This window comes from Scyliorhinus canicula, chromosome 20 (genome assembly GCF_902713615.1).
Source record: "Scyliorhinus canicula chromosome 20, sScyCan1.1, whole genome shotgun sequence".
NCBI lineage: Eukaryota > Metazoa > Chordata > Chondrichthyes > Carcharhiniformes > Scyliorhinidae > Scyliorhinus > Scyliorhinus canicula.
The window spans coordinates 49,007,650-49,013,649 of NC_052165.1; the positions used below are offsets into that span (position 1 = coordinate 49,007,650).

At 51.6% G+C, this 6,000-nt stretch overlaps 1 protein-coding gene across 1 annotated transcript in view; it reads right to left on the minus strand.

Moving 5' to 3' along the window:
- The window catches only part of LOC119955064 (beta-1,4-N-acetylgalactosaminyltransferase 3-like), a 259,756-nt gene that overhangs the window by 108,192 nt on the left and 145,564 nt on the right, over positions 1–6,000 (minus strand). The window lies entirely within an intron of this gene.

A 6,000-nucleotide genomic window follows, 5' to 3' on the forward strand; every position in this document is an offset into this window, starting at 1 on the left:
GGAATCAGGAATCGCCTATGGTCACCACTGACATATATAGTCCACCCCTCAACTCCCCCCAATATTAAATGCCATCCAATCCCCAAAGAGTACCCATGAATTGTAGGCAGGCCCTCCCCACCGCCCCTCCCAGACTCCCCCCCTCCACTTCCTCTTGTAAACTCCTCCCCCCAAACTTGGCTCCTTCTCCCAACTTTTCACCCCGGCTAGACTCACTGAAAATTGTTCTACCAGGCTCTGATGGCCGCAGCCCCTCCCTCCACCTCACTCCCGTTCACTGGACGGCTTAAACCGGCCAGCGTGGAGACCCCTGCCCAGGTCTCCTTCCCCCTTGCCGCAGGAAAACCAAGAAATCCCCTTCAGCACACAACCCCCGCATACACACCCAAACACCAAAGAACCATCATTGCAAATGAAAGTCCCATCTCTTCCCTTGTCCAAATATATATAGTGTCGACTCATTTACTACATCCAACTTCACGCAGTAAAAAAATAAAGTTACATGAGGCTACATCGGTACACGACCATTTCTCAATTCAGCCACAGTCCTTCTGCCTTCGCAAACTCCTCCGCCGCTTCCGCCGTCTCAAAATAAAAGTCCTGGATTTGTAGGTCACCATCAACTTAGCTGGATATACTATGCCACACTGCATCTTGCTAATGTACAGTGCCTTCTTGACCCGGCTGAACGCAGCCCACCTCCTCGCCAGCTCCACCGTAAGGTCCTTATGTATGCGTATACCAGCTCCAGCCACTGCACCACCCACTTCTGCTTTGCCCAGCACAGGACTTTCTCTTTCACGCTATACCTACGTAAACACAAAGTTACTACTCTTGGCGGCTCACTCGCCTTTGGTATAGGCCTCCATGACTGATGAGCCCGATCCAGTTCATATCGGGAGGGATTGTCCCCCTCCCCCAATAGCTTAGCCAACATCGTGGCAAAATACTCAGTTGGCCTCGGGCCTTCCACCCCTTTGGGCAGACCCACAATCCTCAGATCCTGTCGCCTGGATCTGTTTTCCAGGTCTTCCATTTTGGCTCGCAGACCCTTGTTGGTCTCTGTCACCCTCCGCAACCCCTTCCCCATCGAGGTGAGTTGATCACTGTGCTGCGATAATGCCTCTTCCACTTCCTTCAGTGTCTCACCTTGCTCCTGCACCTCCGCCACTGCGCTCGACACCGCCGCCCTCACCGGGGAAATCGCCTCCTCCACCAGCACTTTCAAAACGGCCCCCATCTCATTCTTCATCGCTTCCATGTGCTTTGTGAACTGTTTTTCAAGTTCCACAGCCATCACCTTGGTCATTTCTTCTGCTGTGAGCGATGCGGCCTCCCCTGGTGCTCCAGCCTCCGCTTTCCTTACAGTTCGTGTGCTGATTTTTTCACTCCCCGGCGGACTTCCGTTAACCCCCTTTTTCACGGCTGCTTTTCTCCCAAACTTGGACATTTCTCCTCCCTGCGCCTTCTTACAGCTTTTCAGCCTCCATTGCTCCCGGGACCGAGTGTTAAAACTCCGAAATTCCTATTGCCGAGCGGGAGCCCTCCAGTGTGCGGCTGCCTCCCGCCCACCGTCATCGGAAGTCCATCTGCCATGTAATAATAATAAAATATATCTTTATTAGTGTCACAAGTGGGCTTGCAGATGTATAGAACCTTGGTATGGCCGCACTTGGAATATTGTGCACAATTCTGGACGTCACACTACCAGAAGGATGTGGATGTGGAAGCTTTGGAGAGCGTGCAGAGGAGGTTTACCCGATAGAGGTCTACATGATTATGAGGGCCATGGATAGAGTGGATGGGCAGGCACTCTTTTCCAGGATGGTGGGGTCAGTCAGCAGGGAGCATATGTTTAAGGTCCATGGGGTAAAGTTTAGAGAAGATGCGAGGGGCAGGTTTTTTTAAAACGCAGAGGGTGGTGAGTGCCTGGAACACTTTGCCAGGGGAGGTTGTGGAAGCAGATACATTAACGGATTTCAAAAGGCATCTTTAGAAACACATGGATAGGATGGGTATAGAGGGATGCGGCACAAGGACGTGCTGAGGGTGTTGGCAACGGTAGTATCATGACCGGTACAGGCTTGGAGGGCCGAAGGGCTTGTTCTTGTGCTGTTTTGTTTGTTGTTCTAACACCGCAATGAATTTACTGTGAAAATCCCGTAGTTGCCACTCTATGGCGCCTGTTAGGGTACATCAAGGGAGAACTCAGAATGTCCAATTCACCCCACAGCACATCTCTGGGGACTTGCGGGAGGAAACCGGAGCATGCAGAGGAAACCCACGTAGGCATGGTGAGAATGTGCAGACTCCGCACAGAGATGGATAAGTTTATTTCTGTATATATGAGGACTTGTAAATTAAATACTTAATATCCCATTTAATTTCTGATATTTTTAATCAACCTATCTTGCAATTTATAGCACTCAACCGTGAGGTTTTTTAAAATAAGGTTGAGAGCAGAATGGAACCCATAAGACAAGGAAATTCTTCCATGCAGCAACCGTATCATCTTCATATCAGAAGTTTTCAAGGGGTAGGAGGCTAAGGGTCACCAAATCAGACGCATTTCTTATGGAAACCAACAAAGATGTTTGCAAGAGCGGGGCCTTGAGGAGATCCCATGGCATCACCATCTATTTGAGTCTACACAGTGTCTTTAATACTGAACTCAGCTGCGCAAGTTGCTAAGTTCATATGTACAATGAATAGATTGGCAGCACATTTAGATCGCAATACTATAGTGACATGGTACAACTGCCTATGATTTCCTTGAACAGTATATTGAATAGGGCAGAATATTGAATGAGCACATCGATACAACATTGTCATTGAAGAGCAAGTCCTGTATGGTATTCACAATGGTAAAGGAATCCTTCACTGTATCTATAGAAAACCAGGTCAGAACTGCTTGTAGCAACTCATTCAACTATATGACCATTGTAGAACTAGTCATAGATAGGATAGGGCATAAAACTCAGAACACGGTGTCCAATATCAGTTGTGACAATTTCACAATTAGAACACTTACTAAATCATTCTGATTATGCTTAGAATTACACTGACAAACAGGACGGTGGAGTTAAGGTCAGTATGAGATCAGCCATGATCGAATGGTGGATCAGACTTGATGGGACATTGGCCTAATTCTGCTCCTATATCTTATATCTTATGAATTTAGGAAACAATTGAAGATTATCAGTCGGACTCACAGCTACATATATTCAAGCACAGGGTCCTGTCCTTTGTAAAGAGAAAGAATATGTCCACAAATTGTGCTTTTTTCAACTATATAAAAGCTTGTCGGCAGCCATTGTGGGCAGCACAGGTAGCACTGTGGCTAACACTGTTGCTTCACAGCGGCAGAGTCCCAGATTCGATTCCCAGTTTGGGTCACTGTCTGTTAGGAGTCTGCACGTTCTCCCCGTGTCTGCGTGGGTTTCCTCCGGGTGCTCCAGATTCCTCCCACAAGTCCTGAAAGACATGCTTGTTAGGTGAATTGGGGATTCTGAATTCTGCCTCTGTGTACCCGAACAGGCGCTGGAACGTGGCGACTAGGGGATTTTCACAGCAACTTCATTGCAGTGTTAATGTAAGCCTACTCGTGACAATAAAGATTATTATTACTTGCTGGTTCATTCCTCATGGCAATGCTTTGACCAATCAGAGGCGACTTGCCTGGTTTCAAAGAGAAACAAAATTTTGAGGGCAACCATTTGCTGGTTCATTTCCCATGGCAATGCCTTGACCAATCAGAGTTAACGTGCCTGGTTTGAATTTAAACAATAATTTGGCACTTAACTGTTCCCATGCTGCATTATCCATGGTAATGCCTCCAGTAATCAGGGTTCACCTGCCAACCAATGAAAACCCTCTGCTCATGCTCCACCTTCAACGTTTTCCATAATTTGTTTTCAAAAGCATTCATTTGCACTCATTTGATATCAATTGTACTCAATTTCACTGAAAACCAACCATTTAGCTATCATTTAACATTACATGTACTGTAAATGACATCAATTGCCCCAAACCATAGCACTCAAACGTTTGCGATAAATCGCTTAAGCATCTAGACACCAAAAACGAGCATAGAATTTAGTTTCCAGATTTCCGAATTGCAATAGCCGCAAACAGCGTAAAATAGCCATCTTAGAAAAAGCAGACCCTGTTTTAATGAGGTATTTTCATGTTTTTCTTTATAACCTATAACTCGAGATGTATAACCCTGCCGTGCCCAGCAACCTATTCCTCCAGCCATGCTTACCCACCCTCCTACCATCTCCCAAGATTATAGCAGTATTCCTTTGTCAAACCCCCAAAGCAAATTTCTCCCCCACCAAACCCTGCCGAGTACTTTTGCCCCCCGCTTTCTGCTGCGTCCCACCCCAACTCCAAAACTTCCAAAAGTAAAACCTTACAGGTTGGGTGAGCCAACACAAGGCAGCAATAGGTTATGTGACCAAAAGCGATTCAATGCCTTTTAACAATTCAAAGAAAATCACAGATAGCGGCCCCAGGTTCGTTCTCGCACCCACTCTCCCCACCCTTTCCCCCCACAATCCCGCCCTTCCCACCAATTCCCTTATCCCCTTGTCCATTATCACCCCCACATTGTCTCCTTAATCTCTCCACCTATTTCCCCCCTTCATTCTCCTCACCGACTCTTTCCTGGTTGCCTTGCCTTCCGGAGAGTCGACGAGGCGACCAGGAAAGAGACGGCAAGGCAGCCAGGAGAGAGACCGCGAGGCGACCAGGTAAGAGTCAGCGAGGCGACCAGGAGAGAGACGGCGAGGCGACCAGGAGAGAGACGGGGAGGTGACCAGGAGAGAGACGGCAAGGTGACCAGGAGAGAGACGGCGAGGCGACCAGGAGAGAGACGGCGAGGCGACCAGGAGAGAGACGGGGAGGCGACCAGGAGAGAGACGGTGAGGCGACCAGGAAAGAGACGGCGAGGTGACCAGGAGAGAGACGGCGAGGCGACCAGGAGAGAGACGGCGAGGCGACCAGGAGAGAGACGGCGAGGCGACCAGGAGAGAGACGGCGAGGCGACCAGGAGAGAGACGGCGAGGGGACCAGGAGAGAGACGGCGAGGCGACCAGGGAGAGAGACGGCGAGGCGACCAGGAGAGAGACGGGGAGGCGACCAGGGAGAGAGACGGTGAGGCGACCAGGAAAGAGACGGCGAGGTGACCAGGAGAGAGACGGCGAGGCGACCAGGAGAGAGACGGCGAGGCGACCAGGAGAGAGACGGCGAGGCGACCAGGAGAGAGACAGCGAGGCGACCAGGAGAGAGACGGCGAGGCGACCAGGAGAGAGACAGCGAGGCGACCAGGAGAGAGACAGCGAGGCGACCAGGAGAGAGACGGCCAGGAGAGAGACGGCGAGGCGACCAGGAAAGAGACGGCGAGGCGGCCAGGAGAGAGACGGCGAGGCGACCAGGAGAGAGACAGCGAGGCGGCCAGGAGAGAGACGGCGAGGCGACCAGAGAGAGACGGCGAGGCGACGGGAGAGAGGCGAGGCGACCAGGAGAGAGACGGCGAGGGGACCAGGAGAGAGACGGCGAGGCGACCAGGAGAGAGACGGCGAGGCGACCAGGAGAGAGACGGCGAGGGGACCAGGAGAGAGACGGCGAGGCGACCAGGAGAGAGACGGGGAGGTGACCAGGAGAGAGACGGCGAGACGACCAGGAGAGAGACGGCAAGGCGACCAGGAGAGAGAGGGGAGGCGACCAGGAGAGAGACGGCGAGGCGACCAGGAGAGAGACGGCGAGGCGACCAGGAGAGAGACGGCGAGGGCGACCAGGAGAGAGACGGCGAGGGGACCAGGAGAGAGACGGCGAGGTGACCAGGAGAGAGACGGCGAGGCGACCAGGAGAGAGACGGCGAGGTGACCAGGAGAGAGACGGCGAGGTGACCAGGAGAGAGACGGCGAGGTGACCAGGAGAGAGACGGCGAGGCGACCAGGAGAGAGACGGGCGAGGGGACCAGGAGAGAGACGGCGA